This window comes from Melospiza georgiana, chromosome 1 (genome assembly GCF_028018845.1).
Source record: "Melospiza georgiana isolate bMelGeo1 chromosome 1, bMelGeo1.pri, whole genome shotgun sequence".
Taxonomy (NCBI): domain Eukaryota; kingdom Metazoa; phylum Chordata; class Aves; order Passeriformes; family Passerellidae; genus Melospiza; species Melospiza georgiana.
In genome coordinates, this window is record NC_080430.1 from 116,877,377 (window position 1) to 116,900,678 (window position 23,302).

At 42.1% G+C, this 23,302-nt stretch overlaps 1 protein-coding gene across 2 annotated transcripts in view; it reads left to right on the forward strand.

Moving 5' to 3' along the window:
• The first annotated feature begins 322 nt into the window (after window positions 1-322).
• Window positions 323-23,302, forward strand: part of FAM110B (family with sequence similarity 110 member B) — a 112,661-nt gene continuing 89,681 nt past the window's right edge. Inside the window, exon 1 of one of the 2 annotated variants that reach the window (XM_058031729.1) lies at window positions 323-421. The gene's annotated coding sequence lies outside the window, so the exon portion shown is untranslated. Of the gene's footprint in view, window positions 422-919; window positions 1,166-23,302 lie in introns of those variants that run through there. The other variant, XM_058031743.1, reaches the window with a different exon arrangement.

Sequence of the window (23,302 nt, forward strand, 5' to 3'; positions counted from 1 at the left end):
CGCCTGCCAGTGCCGGAGGAACAATCTCCGTGTGGGAGAAGCGCCCAGCGCGCCGCCCTCCCCTCCCGGCGCCGCTCGGCCGAACAAAGGCGGCAGCGCCGGGTCCCCTTTGTGCGCCGCGGGCCGGGCACGGAGCGATCCCAGCGCCCGCCCCGGGCTCACAGCACAGCACAGCACGGCCCGGCCCGGCCCGGCTCGGCAGCGCGGCGGGAGGAAGCGCCGGCTGCGCGGCGGGCGGGCGGGCGGCTGCCGGCGACCCGGGCCCTGCCCGCCCCCGTCTCCTCCCCTCGGCCGCCGATCCTCCGCCCCCTCCGCCCTCTCCTCGCGGCGGCGGCGGCGGTGCCTTCCTCGGCCCCGGCTGCTCCGGCTCTCCGCGGCTCCGCTCCGCTCCGGGGGCTCCCGCGCCGCGCTGCCCAGCACGGTAAGGGCGAGGCGCGGCCCGGCTCGGGGCCGAGGGTGGCTCCGTCCCGCGGCTCCCCCGCTGGCTGGGGCGGCCCCGGGAGCGGGGCGGGCGGGACCCCGCGCTGCCAGCCCCGGCGGGTGTCTGGCCAGGGGGCTGCAGCGGGGCTGGGGCGCCGCGCTGCCCCGGGGGCGGGCGGGGGCTCCCCCAGCCGGGGGCTGCAGCAGGAGCCGCCCTGCCCTGCCCAGCCCAGCCCAGCCCCGCTGCTGGGGGTCGGCGGGCTGGGGGTCGGCGGGCGGGCGGGCGGGCGGCTCCCGGAGGGGACGGAGCGCAGCCCCGAGCGGGGGGTGCCGCGGGCGCTGCCCCACCGGCCGAGCCGGCTGCGCCCCCCGGCCCCGGGCGGCGGCTCCGGCCCCCAGCCCGCGAGCGGGTTCGCGGCGGAGCGGGTAGGGCGGTTTGGCTCGTCTGAAACGCCTCGCTGAATGGCACGGGAAAGCGTACGGCCCGGGAGAAAGCCGCTGGAAGCGATAGCTGTTGGACTCCTCCGAGTTATTTCCCCGAGTCGGAGCGTAGTGGGAACTTCCTCCCGGGATGCCCGTTCGGGGGGATGCGGGGCTGAGCACATGGCTGCCTCCCCTGGGTCTGCCCCGCGTCTGTCACTGCACCGCCTGCCAAGGGGCCTGCCGGCGCCTGCTCTCCTTTCGGAGTGCTAATCTGACCCCAGGAAAACTTTAGCTGGGCGAGGGAAGGAGGCTGCTCCAAAAGGTAATTTACTTAAAAGCGTTGGGTTTTTTCCCCTGCTCGTCTTCCTTCCCTCGCTCAGGCCAGGCATCTGTGGAAAGGAGGGAAAGCAATGGGATTATCTGTGTGTAAGCCAACACGTATGGCTGCTGATAGTGCAGAGACGAAGGTTAAAACTTGCAAAGACTTGGCACTGGCAAATTAACATCTGCTGTGAATCGTAGTGTTAACTTTTTAAGCTTGAATTTTATGGTCCTTTGCTTGTTGATTGTTCCTCGTGTTTAAAGTCTCTAGATACTCAGGTATTTAAGGACGAAACATATTCTTTGCACTTGCAATGACAATGTTGCATTTTGTAAACATCAGGACAACTTTTATCTTTAATGTAGCGCCTTTTATCACTCAGCTGTATTGAGCTGTACTAAATACTTGCACTGTTTGTAAATCTGGTGCTGATTTGTTGGGTGGTTTTGCAAAGGTCACTTCAGTTCATCCAATACAGGCATTTTTTGTAAAACGCCTGTATTGATTTACTGTGGTACAGGGTCAGACTTGGCATTTATAAATTATTTCACATTTGTACTTGTGTGCTATAAGAGCCGTGCTTTATAAAGCAACTATTCCTTAGTTTTTCCTACTGGCAGATCTTGGTGTGTGGTGTACAGGAGGTGTACAGCTTTATGGGCATCTAACGTTAAGTGTCCTACTTATTTAAAAATGTTGAGAGCTCTAAAAGGGTCAGTGTAATCCATACCACACGTGTGCTCAACTGACCTAGAATTAACAGGATAAAACACTTTTAGGCGCTTCTGGAGTGAAAGGTAGGATGCTGTTTCCGCGTGCATGGCTGACAATGACTTGCTTTTTCAAGGTGTCCGGTGCCATGCTCCCCAGTTTGGAGGGTGGCAGAACACCCGGAAAGGCTTGGCTTAAATTGGTGAGACGGGTCATGGGAACAGAAGGCACCAAGCAGCCCGGAGGTGCTCCACGGGGAGGTGAACACGATGGTGTTGGTGGCCAAGGGAGGTGGATGCAGGGACCACCATCAATCCCTCATGGATGGTGGGCAGCCCTTGCTGTGCTGTGGGGCTGCTGGAGCTGACACAGCTGAGTGCCCTCTCAGGGCCCCCATTTCATGTGGGTTGGTAACTTAGCATGTCAGGTGCTATTTCATGCTGCAGGACTGAGTTTCCCCTCTGGCTTTCAGGAGGCAGCAGGCAGGTGCCTGTGCTCTGCCGTGTAGGTGCAGGCACACCAGGAATGTGGTGCTGAGTGTGATTTGCTGCCTCGATGGGACTGATAGCCCGTGCCAACAAGTTCACTGTGCTGCACAGAAGGCCTGGACTGCCTTCATGCCAGTGCGTCCATGTTAAGCAAATTGTATCACAAGCTAAAGTTAAGAGTTAACCATGTTTTCCAGGTTCTTGTGGAGATCATTTGCTGTCACTTTGCTGGAGAGGCTCTTTCTATGTTGTGTTGTAGCAGCTGGCCACCTTCACCTTCCTTGTCTGCCCCTCTTAGGCTTGTGGTGACCATGCTGAAGATCCAGTTATTTAATGGAATAATTACATCGTGCATTTAATATAGGTGCAGTCTTCCACTGGGTAGGAGATGGTTTTCTCTTAAAGGTTCCTGCTTCTCTTTCAAAATCTGGAGGTCTAAGGTTGATTTAGCAAGGCAAAACTGACTCAAATTGTAGGACACAACTTTGCAAATAAGTTTTGATTGCTCAGAACTACAGAGCTCATTTTGGATAGTGTGCTAGTGTGTAAAGGGAAGGTGTTTCTCAAATGTGCTTTTGTAAGTATGTTTCCTAGTGCTGACTAGCTAAGTTAGGAGTCAGTACACTGAATTATCGTAGGGTAGATTTTGGCCATTAATTGTAGTGGAATGCAGAGTAAATAAAGGCTTATGTTTACAGCCTGCCCAGAACTAGAGGGTGTATCTTTAAATTCTGGAACATCTCTGGTCTCTCACTGGCTAACAGTGTGTCTTGTTTTCTGCTGCTAGATTACAGCTCCCTCCCATAAGGCCTTAAGCACATGTGTTGATCAGCCTCAAGTTAATAATTTTTAATTAAACTGAAGGGTAAGTATATGTCAACTACAAAGTGTTTTTCTTTCAAGGAAGCTTTATTTTAGTAGGGCAAGTTCTGAGAAGTTAGAAGAACTAGTTTGTGTTATCCATGGAGCTAAAGGCCTGTAGGAGTTGGAGGTTTAAATTGAAAAAAAAAGAGAAAAGCTTGGACTGTCTTGGACTGTTGAAGTGTAAGGTACAATAGCTGCTTGGAAACTGCATTTTAAGGAGAAGCAAAAGCTTGCCAAGTTGGGCTGGGGACCTTGCTGTGAGAATAAGATACTGCAAGTTACCAGAAAACCTAAAAGGAATGAAGTAAAGGAGGGGATTGATTGTTGGAGAGCAGAAACTGCAGGGATAGCATGTGAACTGCCAAAAGCTAGAGGATGAAGAAATTTAAGATGAAGAGAGGGGAAAAAAAAAAAGAAAAAGAGCAGAAGAGAATTTGGCTATGATGTTGTGAGGACCAGGCTGTATGAAAAATGCTTGATGCCTCTAAAATTAGCATTTCTTGTTTTAGTTGTTTAGTTTTAGATATGCATGAGGATTGAATATGGGAGAAGGATAGGGTGCCAAATGGAAATGACTGGAATAAATGTCTTGTGTCTGCTCCCAGTCAAACTAAGTCTGAGGGTCTCTGCTTTAGTGTTCTGAAAGAGCTGGGGCAGGGCATTGGAGCCAGGTTAAAAAATAGAATTGGGTGTTATTGGGTTAGGCTGAAGGTAGCAGTTGTGATAGCAAGATAGCAAAAGATGTATAGTTCTATTTCTTTTAAAAATAGAAGGATATCTTCACACCTTTTACTCTGGTCACAATAGAATTTAAGGATTTAGAATAAATTTGGAATGGAAAAAGTAATTAAGTATATAAAGCTAAGTGGAAAACAGGATAAAGAGCATCATGTATTTGCCACAATTAGGTCATGGGAGACTAAAGTCATATTATTACTGGCTAAATACTGAATGTCCTAGACAATAGGAGCAGAAGGCTTCAGTTCCATGTATATACACCAAAAATAACTAAATTGGAAATGTGAGGCTTAGCTAAAGGTGTCTCCTGAAGGAGAAATTATGAGTTTGCCTGCCTCATAAAGCAATTATTCATGCTCTGCATCAGTGTTAGTGGAGAGCTGGTCTCTTTGCTTCACCATACTGGCTGAAATAACTGTATGAGAAGGACAATTGCTGATGAGGCAAAGTTGGTAGTCAGCACCGAGGTGGGTTGGATTATTGCACAGGAAGAATTGAATGTCTGTGATGACTGAAACAATAGGAATGTCAGGAAGTTGAATAGCTCTAAAAGCAGAGTTATTTACTGAGTGATTATTAACAACACATCTGCTATCAGCTGGCAAGTCATCCCTTAAAACAGGTTTGGAGGAAAAGGCCTGACAGCCATAGACAGGGATGACTCTTGTTTGATGCTGACCATGAAATGGGAGCAAACGTGGTGCTTGGAAGAGCTCTTCAGTGAAGGTAGACAAGTCATTAGGCAAGCTATTAGGGTGCCTTTGTGTAAAATACTTTACATAGTTCTGGGCACTTATGTACAGAAAATATTAAATCCTAGTGGAACATGTGGATGGACATCCAAACTAGAAAGATCATGTAGTGTGAGCAGTCTGGAGTTGGATGAGAGACCAAAACTTAAACTACTCTGGCTTTTGTGTCTTAGTAATGGCAGAGATGGGAGATAGCAGCTGCCTAGAAGTTCCCTGGGGCAAATTCTTGGAGGAGAGGAAGGGTCATAAACTGAAGATTCATCTGCGATTTTGGGTTAAAAACTTGGTGTACGGAAGGGTAATTTGATGGATGAGTACAAGAATAATGCACGTGGGGGATTTGAAAGGAGTTTCCTTACTGTCAGATTTTGGATGCCTTCCTAGCTGTATGTATCCTGAATCCCAGCTAAGTATTGAAGTTTGCATGTGACTGTTCAGGAATGGAGCAGTTCAGGTAACTGAAACTGCCATATTTTATGCTTTGGTGTTCACAGTTAATCAACAGAAATAGTACTTTACTTCAGTAAAGGAGGTGTGATGAGCAGAAGCACTTATTTTTGGGGAGCATGTGTTGTCTAGTCACATGATGGTGGATGGAATTTATAGCAAGTAAAAACACTTATCTGTGACATTAGTAGCTGTTTTGTTCTCTTTTCAGTGCATAATGGAGTGGAATGAAGCTTAACTCATAAAATATTTAAGATAACCACAAATTAATATATGTGGGACAGAAAATGCATAAATGGACATGCAGGCTGGAGGTCAGGTTGGCTGACTTGCACCCATAAATAAATAAAAGGGTTCTCCTGTCGAATGAGTGCCTGTGTTTATCCTCTGCCTTATTTCATACTCTCTGGTCTTAGGGGTGTTCCATGGCACTGGCTGCATCCTCTTGTTGGGGGCTGTGCTCCTGGGAGTAGGGGCTGCCTGGGGAGAGGCTTGGACAGAGCCTCGTGGGGTGGATGAAGTGCAGAGCTGTTGAAAACTCCTGGTGGGGGCTCTCAGATGGGGGACGTGTGCTTGTCTGTGGCTTCGTTTTGCAGTACCTGACCCAGGTGTTGGTGCTGAGCTGTGCCAAGGCCAGTGCACCCTAACCCCTGGGAAGCAGTTGGGGTATGAGGTGTGCTAATTGAGACACACTTCCTCTAGTGACAGTGCTGAGGACTTGACTGGTTCACAGTGAAGAGAAGAGTGTGCCCCATTGGAAGTGTAAAGATGGCACGTGTGGTTGAAGGCGATGCCGTGTTGACTTTTTTTGATCTTTGCCATAGCGTCAGTCTCTCTTGGTTTATAAACTATCCTGTGGCTATGCCCAGTGAAACTTCTGGAAGCTTTGAGATGACTTCAAAAAGAAAAAAAAGAATATGTCACCTGTGTGAATGTATTCTGAGAAGAACCATTGAAAAAATAAGGTGCTTTGAGTTTGTTGAGTTTGTCAAAGCAAGATGAATATCTTGATATTGCTTTATGACTATTTGTTTTGAATTTATAAGGCGGGTGTCTTACTGCCTTAGAAATAATCCAGTTGCAAGCTCCCAATGTAGTTTATTAAAATCTGAACTATTGAATTTTAAGTATTTGCCCTAAATGCCTGTGTATTTTTTGCTTTAAAGAGGAGCTATGTAATGAACTCAATGTGTCAGCATGCCCCATAGGAAGCAATTGTGAAAAGATTGTGTTGAGCCATCAGAAGAATAATTAGACAATCCCAGGGAAAATTGAATGTGTTGTCCTGGTTGCTTTTAGCGTGCATTATTAGGCTGTTTGCGTACTGTTATTTTTCATTTACTGCTATTGCCCTATTATGCAATAAAAGTATAGTTAAAAAAGATAAGACTAGGGCTGTGGTGGGCATTATAACATCTTTCATTTGACAGCCTTCAAGTCCCAAATATTAATTAATGTGGTGGAAAAGTTGTTTCACATTTACAAGGGAGAGATTCAACCTAAATTCAAACAGTCTTTACCAAATCAAAGAGCAAAGCACTTGTCTCTTGATGCTTTGCTGTGTTCTTTAAAAACAAAAATCACTCAAATAATTTCCTGTTACAATTTGAGGTCTTGGAAAAGTCTGCATTAAAAAATGGGAGGAAATGTTTTAAGGCTTTACTGGACAGGGAAGATAATAATTGAGTTGAGTATTGTCTAAGTTGTCTTCTTCATCTAGTGCCTCTCCACAGTACTAGACAAGTCTGTTTTAAGTAACTACCCAAATTCATGAGTGAACCCAGACCTTTGGATTTGTGATGACCTTTGTCTCTCTATTTGACAAGTTAATCTGTGCATGCTGCTACTTGGGAGGTTAGGCAACCACAAGGAAGCTGTTTCTCATGTATGCATGTGCATTTATAGATATATGCAGTTTGAATCAGGATGGAGGAGAATCATTTAAGTAATGCTTGGTTAGAGCACTTTTGAGATGATGGTGATGATGATGATGATATGAATTTTATTTTACTTTATTTTATATATATAAAACTTAATGTTGCTGTGATATGTTTGTCAATCTGTTATTTGTCTTCCTGTCTAACTCCAGTGGGTTTGGACCATTTTTAAAATCCTGCTTAAGAACCTTTTGTCACTTTTGTCACATGCAGCCACATACTTCAAGATTATATTCTAAAAATTGCATATTTATTACTAACATTTGTAAATTGCTCATGTAAGTACAATAAGTAACATGACACATTCTATGTGCATGTTGTATTTAATTGCATTTAATATTTAGATTCATATTATCTGTGTTGTTCTGCCTTTCTGAGCTGCAATATTGCTGAATTTTATTACTGTTGGGTTGTCCCAGTGTGTTAGTTTGGGTGTTCAGTGATAATTGCAGTGAGTGTCAATGAATTTAAATGGTAGGCAGTGTGAATGGAACTTCATTGTTTGCTTTTGCTCCAGTTGGATAGATGTTATTTTGTCACTGAAGATCACTTGTGATGGTCTCTCTACATAGTAAAACTTGATACAATATTAGGGACTTACTGATAAATCAGTTAATTTTATTAATTAATATCTGCTAACCAGAAACTAGAATCGCAATTCCATAATGTGTGATTTTTGCAGTGTGTTTGTACAAATGCTTGAGGAGCATTGCAGATAGGAAGGCCTGCTCATTCAGATTTCCTGCAAGGCCTCCATATGTGCTTTACTGAAGGATTTCAGGTGTTCTAGTTAATTTCTAGTTAATTTTGTCTTTTTTGCTGCTGTGCTGTCTTGCACTGTTTTGTGTGTGAGTTTGGGGTTTACTCCTGTTGTAATTTTGGGTCCTATTCCCTGCAAATGAAATGATGCTTATTAGGCTGAGCTTCAGAACTTCTAGCTGAAGTGAATTCCCCAAATCTTTGTGTATTTAAAACTACAGATTTCAGGTCTTTCCCCCGTGTGCCCCTTTCTTTGTGTTTGATAGACTATGAGAAAAAAGAGACACTGACTCTAATGAAACACACCATATAGGAGTACACGATGTTCTCTTTATTGGAAGAGAAATGTTGTTTTCCTCTGATCTTTGCTGTAGTCATTTGAGGTGTTCACTTCTGACTAAAATACATTTATTTATTTAAAAAATAAATTTTGATTTTTTTCTGATGGCCTCTTTCTTATAGCACGTTTGTGCTAGCAAAAATTTCTTTAAGGACTGAGAACTTTCTTTCCCCCCTGTTTAATTGAAAGATGATCAGTATAATTTCTCTCTTCCTTTCCTCTCAATCTCCCTTAAACCAAAACAAACCCTTCAGTCCTTAAACAAAAGTGTCTTTGCTTTTACATTTGTTTTATGAAATTGCTTGAATCCTTTGGGAAAAGCTTTCCTCTCACAGGAAGAGAGGGAAAAAACCCCCCACCCTTCTAAAGCCAAAAACAGCAAGCCTGCCACCAGACATTACTTTGTTTTGCTATCTGAATAGTGGCAGATTGCATTAAAAAAGCAATTTCTTATCTTAATGAATGAAAAGTGCAATTGCAGAAATGCACACAAATAGACAAATGGTTTTCACTCAGCAAATGTAAAATTGGTAGTATCCAGGGCAATAATTTGCTACACGCCCTTCTGGAAGCTTCTTCACATTTGGAAGTGGAATTTTAAATGGGTATTTTGTAGTTCTGAGAGGTGGGACTATGAACTGCTCCTTGGCCTTTCTGATTTTATTTTTTGACACTGTTTATTGCTAAAAGTCTCTTGGTTGTACACCTTGGTGCTGCTGTGATGCTGTGGCCCAGCTGTGGAGCCATCCATCCTGGCACACTAGGCAGTTGTGTGAAACACCATCTCCTGACCTAGGAACCTGGAAACTGGCAGCAAACATGAGTTAAATGAGTGATTGGGCCAGGAAGACAAAGAATTATGTGAAATATCACCCTGCTAGTTTGTCTGCATGGGCTTTATCCAGAATATATACTAAAGAACAGAGATGCTGATGAGCTAGTACAAGATTATTGCAGCAGACTTTCTCCCAAATGGAATAAAAATGCAAAATTGAGTCAGTGGCCTACTAATCTTGATCACCTGTATTATTATGCAGGCTGGAGGGGATCAAGGATGAAGAAAAATTTTCTGAGTAAATGCTGCAGGTGAATGAAAAAATAAGGCAGCCTCTGTTAACACCAGGAGGTGTTATCTGCTTATCTGCTGAAGAGTGAGAGATCAGACACTGGGCTAAAAGCATTGGTACAGGACTGTCCTGGAAGACCCCTTTGTAAGCATTATATGGAGAATTAGGGGTAGGGTGGCCTCCCTGGCTTCCACTGGCACCTCACATCTTAAGCAGCTCTTGAATTTTGCTTGACGTTCCCTCTGTTGGTGTCCTGCATTGCTGCTGTCCCCTTTCTGTCCCCAAAGCCCATGCTGTGTCAACTTTATAGCTCACGCTGGGCTTCCATGTGTGTGCAGCTGTGAACAGCTGTGTCCTCATGACTGGCTTAGCCAGTGTCCTGGTGAAACCTTCATGTTATTTCCTGGGCTTCCTTTTTATATCCCAACCTTGCAAGTACAGCTGCTTGTGCTTCCAGTGCCTGGGAACAGAACTGTGTGTGCTCTGCAGTGCCTTGTGGAGTAGCATCCATACCTCTCATAAACAGGCATGTGCAGAGATGATTATATGGATGTTCATCTTATATCTGAAACATTTTTAAGTGCTCATCATGAAGACTAGACCAGAGAATTATAGGCTTTGGAGAGATAGAAGCTGAATTAACTTGTGCTTTGCTGGCTAAGCTGCATTAATGTTTTCATTACTTGCCCTAAAATGCAGTAGGCAAAAGCTGTAGGGAGAGGCCCTGTCCTCCATCTATGCTGAATTTAATAAAATATAGGTTTTCTCCTTCTAAACTTTCATTAGCCAAGAACCTCTATGATGCTGTTTAGATTGTTGCAGTCAGCTAATTTGATTTCCATATTACATCTGGGTGACTGTTGCTGAAAAGATCTTTTTACAAGGTGCCTTGCCCCAGTATGAGATCAGATCCTCACCCTCCACCTCCTACGTATCTATTGCTGGATTGTGTGGGCTGTGCTGCCAAGCCAGAGAGCACAGAGGACTATTTGCCTCCTGTGCTGTTGTTGTGGTGAAGGCTAATCAAGTGCTGCTAGTGACAGGAGGGCTTGCTTTGCTGGTGAATAGCAGGATGGTGTTGTGTGTTTTGCTCAGAGGCGATCAGCACAGATGCTGAGTAGAGGAGCTGCCCACCTGACAGATCCATGCTCTCTCTCTTTGTTCCAGTCTGCTGTGTGCCCAGAACACTTTCCCTGAAAATGCTGTTCTCTGTAGGTGCTGCAGTTGAGCTGGGACAGCAAGGTGCAGACTGGAAGGACAGAGACTGCTATCCAAAAAGCCTTGCAGTGGACATGGTTAGTACTGCAGCTCTGCAGGCCAGAGGCTGTCACGTGTTGCTGCAGGTTCAAGGCTGAGGGAATTGCTGTGTGAGCTGGGCATGAAGGAAGGAGGCAGCTTGTGTTATGGTAGCTGGGATGCAGACACTGTGTAATGTGGAGTTGCCTGCTGTGAGGTTCCAGTCTTTCTCCTACGTCTTTCCCATGTCTTGAACTTTTACTAATTTAAAGCTGAACTTCTAATGAGAAGCAAAAAAACCTGTTCCTTAATCAGTGTGATTTGCTTTCATGGAATACTTCATTCAGCTTAGTGCAAATTGTGAAAGCCATGTTTTTATATTTGAAAATTATGTCAGCTGCTCTTGACATTGAACCAGGCAGAAGAGTGCTGACAATCCCCATGAAGTCTGCCTTCAATGAACTGTAATTTAGTACCATAACATACTGAGCTGAAAGAAGCAATAAAATAGTCCTCCATATAGTCCTTTTGCATTATAGTTCTGGAGTTGCAGCTATGGGTTTTCCATAGTTTCCTTAATACCTTTCTCTTCTTAATAGGCAATATATAGAATACCAAACTCCTCAAATTCACTTGAAGTGTTATTAGGATAACTCATATGTTGGGGTGGAGATAATGGCCTCTTGTTCCTCTGTAGAGCAGTCACATGAGCACAAATTCTTTCTTTCTTTCCTTCTTTGAAGTTGTTTTGCAGAGTTAGACAGAAATGCAGGGATTTTTCCTAGGCTGGGATTTTTCTCAGGTCAGTGTCAGAACTCCCTTTTTCATAATCGCTAAGATTGTGACAACAAGATAAACTGACAACAAGATAAACAGAACTGAGGTGGGGTATATCTTGTTCACCAAGTTGAACAGATCTTAAAATTTTTTTCCGTGATCAACTAACTCATTGACATGGCAGTTAATAGAAGTGTAAATGGGAATGTCAGAAACTCTGTGGTCACTGCCCTGTAAGCTTCACTGGCACCTACAGTGAGTGTTCTCCAAGGGTAAAGAAGAGGCAGGCTTGGATATGGAGGAGGGAATTACAATGTTAGAGTAATTGGCCGAGTTAATTGTGGCTGCTGTGCTTGGTACCTCTAAAGGCTTCTGACAGTGGAAGGAGAGTGCCATTGGGTTGTTGCCCAGTTTCTCTTTTTTTAAAAATATTGTGATATGTCTGATCACAAATTCACAGACTTTGGGAGCTTAAAGTGTAGAACTTTCCTTGATGGGAAATTACAGAACATACCTGCTTATGTGTTCTGAATTACATGGTGGTTTTTGTTTTAACCAATTCTATTCTGACTTGGGAAAAAAGGTGATATGTTCTCATGAAAAGAGATGTATTCCACATGGAAACCATGTACATAATTTTCAGATGATTTAAAAGCACATTTCAAGACAGATCAGAGTTATCTTGATTTATGTATTTGGTCTTCAGCCTATGTACAAAATGTAAAGTGAAATAAAATTAAGATGTCTGGTTTATTATGTTGTTTACTAATAAAATACATCTAAGTGTTCACAAGGGAAAATTTTATTTGGAAAAAGATTCAAATGAAGTACCGCCCTACTGTCTCTGTTGTTACTTTTCTGTTGTCTTAAATTTTTTTTAGTTGTTTTTTCCCCCCCCTTCTAACAGTGCCTAGGATGTGTATTTGAGCTAACCATTAATGCTTCATTTTTGATGTCTGTTGTACTTTTACCTGTATGCTAATGTATGTAGATGAACAGGCCAGGACATGACCTATTATAATACAAGTGCCTTAATTTACTCCTATGTACATTCCAGGGTGTGGATATTTAAATAAAAAGGGAAAAGATGAGCTGGTGCCTGGTACAGTAATTCTAGCTGGAGACTGGTACTTGTGATAGGTGGGTAGTTATCAAAGTAGCCACCATCTGATGCCATTTTTTCCCATTCTTGCTGTAAAGGCAGCTCATGGAGACACATCCGCAGCCAGGCAGGGGCCAAGGGCCTGCTTGGGCAGAGTCATTCCTCAGTCCTCTTTTCCATCTTGAAGGCAGGATGCACGTGCTGGGCTTGTCCTGGCAGCAGGGTGCACCTTGCAGCTGTGCTTCCCAATGATCTTGGGAAGAGCAGCTCCTGGAAAGCACAGAGCCTCCCTGCTTGCCCCAAGTTCAGGCTTCCTGCAGGAGCCCATGGGACATGCCCTGCCCTGCCTCTCTCCTGGGTTAGGGCATGGCTGGCCTCTGGGTGGAACACAGGATCTACCTGGCCATCCCTGCTGGATCCCTTGGTGTCTCTAGTGCTGTGACAGGCACTTCACAGGAGGATGACAGATGATATGTGTGATTCCTTCGATGCTGTGCCAGGAATTCAGCCATGCAGAGCACTCACAGGTCATAGGTGAGATTTTGCATCTTAGATAGGGAGAAATAATAAATCCTTCACATTAAACAGGATGAGAATACACAAAAGAACGTTTCCAGGAAAGCATGCGTGCATGAGATGGGGAAAAGGAGTTGATCTGGTTTCTGATGTGCTCCATTAACTGTGGGATCTGCAACATTCCTCAACAGTCGAGAAATGTTATGTGGATGTCTGCAGGTGATCTTGAGTCATCTTGGAGACAGAAGACTGAATCCTCCTCTCAAGCCCTTGGTATTCCTTCTGTAACAGGATGGTGTCCACACATAAATAATACTGGGTTTTTTTAAGTCTCAAATGATCTAATTTTCTAGATGAGCTTTCCCTTTCTGCAGCTGGTTTGGACTGAATCTGGGGAAGCAGTTCCAGTACATGGTCTGTATCCAAAGGATGCTCCTCTGAGGACTGTTAGCTATGGTAGGAATGTAGTCCTTAGCAGGTGGGCTGGGCTCAAACTCTTGCCCTGCCCTGTGCTTGGAGAGGTTGTCCATGAATTCTGAGCTGCAGCATTGCTCCCCCACATCTTCTGAAGGGTGCTGAACAGACTGGTGACAAGGCAGACTGAGGTGGGCATCCAGTGAAACGTGTTCCCCAGGTCCCTCTCCCAGGTTCTCTCCTAAAATATCTGAAATGCTCGTACTTCTATCTTCCTATCAGTCCTCTTAGTTGGATTGTCTGGAAATAGTTACTTTCTTATAGATATTCTTGCTGGTGGTATAAGATAGCTTGGCAGCATCTATGAGAAAACAGTTATATGGGGAAGAGGTTGTTTTGAGATTTTTGTCTTAACTGGAAAAGTACCAAAAGCTGGGAAGTGCAAAATACATGTGTTGTTTTTTTTTTCCCCTGAAATTTCACACCACTTTTCAAAATAAATTCTTCTGCCTTTAAGTGGGTGAGTCCTTTCTCAAAAGTAGTGATTCCCAAATGTTCATATTTGAGCCAAGAATAAAATCCCTTTTTATGCAATCTCTTCAGAGCCTGCCTTTGAGAAAGAAAGAAAGAATTTAGTCTTCTTTTAGAGAGTTTATTCTCTTTAGAGAACATAATGAGTTTGCTTTTGAAAGGAAAAACTGAGAATTGCCGTGTAGGGGCTCTGTAGTATCTTGGCTTGATTTTATGCAGGATAAAGCTGTTTAGTATTTAATACAGTAAAGTGTTTAAAAGGATAAGTTATATAATTGCCATGAACTTTTAAATAACGATTAGTATTAGTACTTGATTGTCAGTCAAGGCTGTGGCTTTGTAAGTGGGAAAATGTTTGCAGATATAGTCAGAGCTTTTTAAGATTTTTTTCTCTTCCTTTTTGTTTATCCTTATTTGCATATCTTAATTATGTCAACATAACTGTTTACAGTTTGAAACTGAAATGTTATTTTATTTCTCCAAGTATCTTTCAGTATCAGTGACTTCCAGTTTTTAGGAGCTTGTTAACTTGCCTCTGACAGTTTCTTCATAGTCAGATATGGCAGCTGATGTCTGAGAGCTTTAAAATAATAATGAATGCCATAAAATTCTTTGTTTGCTTAGTGATGTGATCCTGTAGCTTGATTTCAAATGAACAAGCATCCATATGGTGTGTGGGAATAAGTGAGGTGTCCCTTGCTGTGTGATACCTTTTTGTTGCTGGACTGCAGCTGACTCTTGGGGCAATAGAAGAGCCTGGTGGTAGAGTATGAAGTGGTATGAAACCACTCCTGATTGCAATCAGCTTGTCATGTATGCTTGAGGGAAAGGGTCGGAAAGTAACCTCCAAGCATTTCCACTTCACAGTGTTGAATTGTGGTTTTATTATTGTCAATATTTGGCTGATAATGGAGTAGGAGTTGAACCCTGTTTATGGGTATTGTTCACCAAATTCAGTGCTACTCCAAGAGAAACAGCACCAAATGTAAGCAAAATATCTCTTGCTCTGTTAGTATTTAAACTTTTGTAACAAAATGACTTAGGACTGAAAGCAGTAGCTTCAATCTCAGAGGCAAACAGATGCTTCCCAAAGTGGCCACACTGGAAAGTATATTTGGCTCTTTTTATTGTACTCTATGCTAAACTTAGAATCACAGGATTTAGAAACCTCTCCCCATGCACTTTTTAGTAGTGACCCAATCTTTCCATGATACAAAATGGATCTGTGGGCTGGAGAATGTTCATTTAGCTCCCAGGTGCACCAGAAGAGCTCCCAGATAGAGACAGCTGGAATTCCTGAGGTGCCCAGCCCAACTGGAAGGTTCCTCCTGCAGCGCCTAAGTAGCAGTACAAAAGTATCAGAAAAGGTTGTGTGAGGCAAAAGGAGATGATATTTAAAGATTTGCCTTGTTCTTTTACTAGTCATTTTGCAGCACCAGATAAATGATAATTTTATTTAATTGTAAGGGGAATTCCATTGTGTTTGAAGGATTCATCCTCTGCTCCTCAGTTTGTTGAGACCTTTACCAAGTGGGTAGACTTCATCAGTTAATACAGGAATTTACATAGAGGTGATGCAAAGTTCACAGAGTAGTAGTGTGGTATGGCTGGCAATTTGAACTGTTTAATATGTTCACAGCAAGGGGGTTTTTGTTTTGGGGTTTTTTTGTCTTTTCTTGAGCTTTTTCTTACTGTCAAGTCAATCCCTAGGAATGATGGGTTGTGCATGTGTCACATCCAGGCTATCATTCTAGCAAAATCACTGACAAGCTGACATGTGTGGTTATTGTTTGTTTTTTGGAGAAGGCACCAAAAAAACACCACTTCCTAATCCGAAGAGAAACTTTTCTCAGAGAAAACTTGATCTCTTTGTAAGTACTTTTAAATCCTGCCTGTGTATTGCAGGTGCATGCCCAGACCACATGCTGCCTGGTGACTGCTCCTTCTGTGAACACAAGGATTAGAATAAAGTTTCAGCCTTAATCCTGGGTTTCCTGCACTGATTCACTTTACAGCCTTATTCCTGTTTAGTTGCCTGTGTCTTAAAAAGCATGTTTTTATTTATGCTTGCTGTCACAAAAAAAAAGAAAAAGGCTCTCACTGTGGTATTTTGGTTTTTATTGTGGATGAACTGTGTAAAGATTTATGCCTTCCCCCCACTCAGACTCTTCACAAGGTAGTAATTAGCCATGTGCTATGCAAATTCATGCAGAAAACAAATTGGTTATGTGTTAATTAAAACTAAATGACAGCAATTTTATATTTAGGTTACTTTAAAGTGCCTAAATTATTTTGGATTTGAAGTCTTAAGTGTTTTTCATTGCATGCCTTAGTCCCCTCTTTGTTACTTTCAAACTCTACAGTAAATATATATGGTTTCTTATGCACAGAATTATATGCTATAATTTAAAAAAAAACCCAAACCAGTGTTTGTCTTCTTCAGGGCTTGACCTGACCTGCAGAATTTTGTGAAATGTGAAAATTAATTGTTCATTTTTTTTAGTGGCCTTGCTTTTTGTACTTTTATGATCTTTGCAGTCTTAAATGTGGTGTGCAGAAATTGAACTGCATCTAAGATTTAATATTGGCCAGGTCAAGATCTTGCAACTAAATTTGTATAGCAATATGTTTAATTGACAAGTTGGTAAAATACTGTTTTCTCGTTACGCAGTCTTTTGTTTATCCTTGAAAGTTTTGCATTTAGGGAGCTATTTAAATCATCTGTCTTTATAAGTTAAATCGATAGCAAGCATACAAGATGATTTAAGCAAGAGGAAAATTAGTTTCTTGGTGTGCTAACAGATTTAAAAGAAATAGTTTTGAATTGTGTAATAATGGCATATGATGGGTTTTTGATTAAAGAAAACATACTAGAAGCATGTCTTTGTGGTGGGTTAATTTTTTTTCTTTTTCAGGTTTTCATGTCGTAATTGGTTTCTTTACCAGTCTATTGCAAAACTGGACCCTGGTGGGTCCTCTGAGGGTTGTGTGAAAATATAAAGTCAAAATTTCAGAGGTTTCAAAACCGCTAAGTCAAAAAGATGTTTGGCAGGGAGTTAGTTTATATTTGGGTGCTACAAAAGTATAAATCCGTGGCTAAGCTGTACAGGAAAATGTATGGAGGTAAATAAAGTAGGGGGGCCACTGGGGAAAATTTCAGATGTTGACAATTTCACTGATGTGTTTCTGTGAAATGATTGCCAGTGTTTCCTCATTCTCAAAAAGGTGCTTAAGTGAAAATTAAGCCTGTTGGGAGGAAGTGCTGATTAGCTCTTGTGTCCCATATGATGCAGTCAGGAGCTTGCCCCCCCTGCATGGGGAGGGAAGGGAGGATAGGGAATTCTTCCATCTCTGATCCATATATTTGTAATCTCCTGCTGTTATTTTTTCAGAGGCCTAAAAATATATTGGATTCTGCTTCAGAAAGAAGATTGAATACATGTTATTGTAGGAATGGTGTTTTAGGTAGTTTAGGCAAGAAAGCAGCTGTTGTGTAAAAATGTCTGTATAAGTATGGAGTCTTCCTTTGAGACAAATAAATTTGTTTTCTATACAATTGATTGCTGTTGGTTTGGGTTTTTTTTTTTTTTCCAATTCTTAATAGAAGCTCAGCAGTAAGCCTTGACCACAGAATAAATTCTTTATCCTGTGTGATTTGTGTGCATTTGTCTTTTAAATCTGTTTAACAAAGTAGTGCAACAAATTTGGGATTAGCAATGTGGTAGTTAGCTTTTCTGGAGGAAGCTGGGACAGAAAAATGGGGAAAATAATGTTTTTTGCATTAGGTATGATGAGCTGACACAAAGATTAGCTGCATTGTGCATTTCTTTTCAAATGGTTCCTGACCTCATGGGTGCAAGGAAGTTGTGATTCAGCTGTAGCAGGATAAATTTGGCAAAGAAAATAAGCATGGGTTTTGTGCTGATTTGTATATTGGCAGAAAGATATTCTCAGCTCGTAGACTTTCATTTTACCTCTCACAGATTTAAAAATAAGGTTGATTTAGTGCCAAATGTCTTTTGAAACACATGTCCTTGTATTGTATTTTAGTTCTCTTTACCATTTGTAATGCCTTTATTTTTTCTCTGGATCTGCTCTATGTGATATGGAGGGCTGTAAATGCAAGTAAATCAGGTACTGCTCTCAAAAGTTTCTGATATGTTATGAAATGCACATTTTAAATTTCAGTAACATGAAATCTGGGCTGTAAAATCCTACTTTTAATCTAGGCTTATTTGGTTAGGCTATGTTAAATCCACTCCTAAAAATACTCAAGCTTTTTTCTATTATTATTATTATTTTCATTCAAGATCAAATCTCTTTGAACTATGTAGACACGCACCTGTGCTCATTTTAATCCCTGTTTAGTTTTCATCAATTATCACAGCAGGCAAGAAGAAAATCAAACTGTAAAATGCTTTTGAAAAGTAAATACATGGAACTTGGAGTTCAGGTTTCTGTTTTAATCAAACATCATCTGTATTCATGTTCTTAAGACAAAGCTGGGTGAGGGAGGAGCACAAAAAGCCTTTTTTTGTTATCACTGTGAAATATCTGATGTGCTCTGCTGTATGATGAGTGTAATATGTTTGTGTTTGTAGAGGAAGGCTGTGTCGTGTGTGTATATGCTTTTTTTTAAGCTGGAGAAAATCTAGGTCAAGAGATTTCATTCTTATTAATAACTTAAAGCTTTATTCCTCAAAAATTATCCTCCATGGCTAGAAAGCTTCCTCACTAGGGGAAGCACTGTTGCTCTCAAACATGGATGGGAGCATTTTCCTTTCCATCAGGCTGTTAAGATATTCACCTGAGAATCATAGAGTCATTTAGTTTTGAAAAGAACTTCCAAGGTCATTGAGTCCAACCATTAGCCTAGCACTGTCAGCCGAGTCCACCACTAAAGCATGTCCCTGAGCACCACATCTACACAGAGATATGGTGACTCCATCACTTCCTTGGGCAGACTGCTCCAATACTTGACAGCTCTTTGGGTGACGAATTTTTTCTGTTATCCAATCTAAACCTTCCTTCACGCATCTTGAGGCCATTTCCTCTTGTCCTGCTGCTTGGTAGAGGAGACTGACCCTGGCCTGGCTACAACCTCTTCTCAGTAGTTGTAGGCAGCAGTGGGGTCTCCCATGGGCATTCTTTACTCCAGGCTAAACAGCCCCAGCTCCTCATAAGGCTTGTGCTCCAGACCCTTCACCAGCATTGTTGCCCGCCTCCGGGTGCGCTCCAGCCCCCCAATATCTTCCTTCTCCTGTGAAATGTTGAACACCACCACAGGACCTCACAGGAGCCTGATCTTTGTGGGTTTATCAGTGTGGGGCCAAGCCTGAGGCTGGGACCCTTGGCATTTCCCCTTGCCTGCTGTCCAGCTCCATGCCATGTCCTCCTGACCCATGTGGGACCACGCTGTACCCAAAAGAGGTCTTATGGTATTGATATGAAAAAATGGGCCACAGCACTGAATATTTTTGCTTTCCTGAGAACGTACATCCCCATCAGCAAAATAAACAAATTAATATGGAAGCTTGCCAGTTATTGTTGTTGTTCATTGGGAGATACTAAAACATGAAATCTCTCACTTGGCCTTGTCCAGGTTTGCTCTTCCTCAGCAGCTGCTGCCCTGTGTGTGTAGCTGCACAGCACCAGTGACTTGGCCTGGTATTACATACCTAAACTGGAAACACTGGGAAGAGTGCTGGTAAACTGGAGGAACAGACAAATTCTTGACTCTTACAGATAGAGTAATCTGCTGTATAAGAGGTTTAAACAAACTTGGGGAAAATAATTGTATGAAGCCTTTAATTTTATCTTAATCTTTTGTGTCACCGTAGACCTGAAAGCAAAGGTAGTTAAATTAGGATAATTAATCATGGAATAATTTACGCAGAAGAATGTAATGAATTTTCCATCAACTTGCAAATTATGTAAATCAAGATAAGAGTCTTCTCATAAACATTCTGTTTGCAAGCTATGGACAAAAAAAAAAAATAGGTTAATTTAGATGCCTTTTGTGTTGGCGTTTTGAAGTTGTTTCTGGTTTAGTTCCTTCAAGTATTAGGATTTAGAACTTTAGTTTGTGTTTTGATATCTGGTGCTGTATGAAAGAGGGCAGACTTGAGGGAGAAAAGGTAATTTTTAGTTATAATGTTCGTGTTAAGGATTCCTGTATTGACTTTCTCTTTCTCCTGTTCCTGCCCAAGATCTTGTGGATATAGGAGAGATTGGACAGGAAGCTGTTTATGTGCTGCTACAAGACCCACAAAACTGGGTTTGTGCAACAAGTCAAGAAATATATTTACTCTTTTCAGGGGAAGCCTTTCAATATGTGGAGTTGCAGGTCCTCACTTCCCAAAGGGAGATGTGCTGAAGCCTCAGACATTGTAGTCAGCCCATGTGATTAATATAATTGCGTCTTCTTTGTGAATAACTTCTGTAGATGTGAGGCAGACTTTGAAGCAAGTCAGTTGACACCCACACAGAACCAAATTATAACATCCTGATTAAATTGCTATGCACTGTAAATGCTCAAGTATTGTCAATACAAAGAAAGTTTGTTCTCAACAACTCTTGAAGTGTTGAAATTCACTTGAATTTTGCTGGATTAAAAAGTTAACTTGCACAGTTAGGTTATTTGCATGTAAAATGAGCAAAGACTATCACGATCATTAAAAACATAAAATACATGAAAGAATAATGTCAAATGTATTTTAGGAATACCTGTCAAATTCTGTTCACATCCCACGTATTTTACTTAACTTTTTTTAGTTGGTGATCAAATGGTGACTTTTGGTACACTGCCTTTTATTGAAAATAAAATAATTCTCTGGTTTGTGTCAAACAGATTGAAACATATTGTTCTTGAATTGCATCATATGAAACATTTTCTCAGCAGGGTCTGAGAAAGCATGCTTCTGAAAATTTATCTCCTTTTTGTGATCATGGAGCAGTGGTAGATGCCACATCTCTGGAAGCATTCAAGGTCAGGTTGAATGTCTGAGCAATCTGATCTAGTTGAAAATGTCTCTGCTCATTGCAGAGGGGTGGAACTGGATGGCCTTTGAAGGTCTCTTCCACTGCAAACTCCTCTGATTCTCTGGTAATAACTGGTCATTTAAATGCAATGTTTGTACACTAGGTGAACGTAGGAGTAGAAATTATAGTACTGCAACGAAAATTAAGATAGGTACCTCTTTAGATGTGGGACTTATTTTTAAAGTTTGTTCCTTCTGTCTATAGTGCTTTTGATGATTTTGATTAATTTTGTGTGCTGCACAAGCTTCTCCTTAGATGCCTCATACTGACCTTCAGAATGGTCAGATTGGATGTTTGGGATTTAGTACTTGTTTGGGTGCCTGTCTTCCTAAATAACTTGCACACCATTTTCTGCAGGAGCATCATATTGTCAATGTTCACAAGGAAGAATGCCACATCAACACTTAATAGCCTGTTGGAATCATCAAAATGCTCATCTTTAGGGGTGTGTGGGTGCCTCCAGTGAAAAATAGCTGTTTTGATGTACAAAAATGTTGCCTTTTTTATTTTTTCTGAGTTTTTTTGTTATCCTAATGACCAGCATAGTTTTCTTAGCTGTGTGTTCTTTTGAGATTCCAAAGGTTAACCAGCGTGTGAGCACTCTTTTTAAATAATGAGATTAGTTTTAAATCTCATTATTTAAAAAGAATTGCTGGGTAGTTTCAGGATGAGTGACAGGATGGGACAATCTCTCAGTTGCCCTTTGGCTTCAGGGTAGAGCAGCATCCTTGCTGTATGGACTGATGACGTGGACTCACCAGCTGCAAGCTCCCATGCCCCTCTCCTTTTATGACTGGTGCTTTGGAGTAGCTATCTGCTTTGTGGATCCTGTTTCCATTTTGTAAAGCTGGGGCTTTTTTAAAAATACTCTCTGCTCTTTCCTTCTTCCCTGGACTCAGTGCTGTTAAATGAGGGTCAGAGTTGGCAAAGGAAAACTTTGCCTGTGGCTGTCCATGGCTTTTTGTCCTGCATCTGGTGACATGATGTGACTGCTTGATCTTTTTAAAGTATAAGAGAAGTGTCAGAGTTCTCTGTTATCTAATGCTAAGCTGAGTTTTGTTTACATCAGAGCAGTATGAGAGTGTATTCTCTTAAGTTTTACTCCTGTTTTGACATTTGACAGTCGAGTGGCTCAAATCAAGCTCAAACCCATGGAGATACTCTGCAACTGTTGCCCCTTTCATTCTTTTCCACAGTGACCTGATACAAGGTTGATAAATGTTTCTAAAAGAAGCAATAAGTGGCTGAGTCCTCAGAAAAGAAGCATAAAGCCTTCTGATTCAAACTGTTGATTTATGCTGCTCTTAGCAGTAGTGGTTGGTTTGGCTGCTTGCCCCTTGCTTGTTTGCCAGCTTCCTGCTACTTGGAGATGAACAGGGTCCTGGATTTGCTTTCTTTGGGGAAGGGAAATGCTTTGCCATTGCGCTGAAATTCTTGTTAGTAATAATTTGCATAAACAAGAACCAATTTTTTTATAACTAGCTTTAAACAAAGCAAAGTAATCAATTGTGACATCTTATGTATTTTTTTCTCCTTCTGTACAGAATTGCCTCAAAGGGCCTGTCTCTAAGCTGGAGTTGCATCAGTAACTACATTGCTGTTTGCTTCTCTCATTCTCAGAACTCTGTGTGTGCAAGACAGAAATGTTATGATTAAATACCTCTGATGAAGGTAGGCTTATGCAGAGCTGGCACATTACACTTAATTCCTGCCTTTGTGTCCATCTGCTGAATAATCCTACATGCTGAGCCCATGGCCTGGAGATGGCTCCACTTCTTGTTGTCCAGGGGGGAAGGCTTTTGGTAGGACATCGCTTTTCCATGGTATGCCAGGAATGATGCAAGGACTCTTTTCACAGCCTCATTAAAATTAAATCATTGATATCTTATAGCCAGGACTCTTTTTCTCTGCAAGTGTGATACAAGTTTTTTACTGTTCCTGTCAATGATGATAGTGTAGTATTGGAACAGGTCACAAAGGGAAGCAACAAACTCCTTGTACTTTGCTGTAGTCCAGTATTAGGTACATTTCATAAACAACAGTAATGGTTGAATGTAATTTCTAGGAAAGTTTTTAATGTGTGTTCTCTGAGGTGTCTTGACTTGAGCCTTCCTGAATCCCCAGCCTGGTCAGTAGTGTGGGTCCTGGGGTACTCCCCAGTTATATTCTGTCCTGCTTTAAAACCTGGATGTGAGAGCCAAGTCCCCCAGCTTGGCTGGGGACAGGGATTAGGTCTGAGTGCTAGAGCAGGCAGCACATCTGTGACTGGCTGACATCTGCATGCCCTTGTGCTTGCCTTTTTTTCAGTGTTGATATGTTTTCATAAATACTTCCGTACTCACTGTCTTGTCCTTTGGCAAGTAAGTTTTAGAAATAATGTCTGATTTATATCCTCTTTGTATTTTTGACCCTGTGGC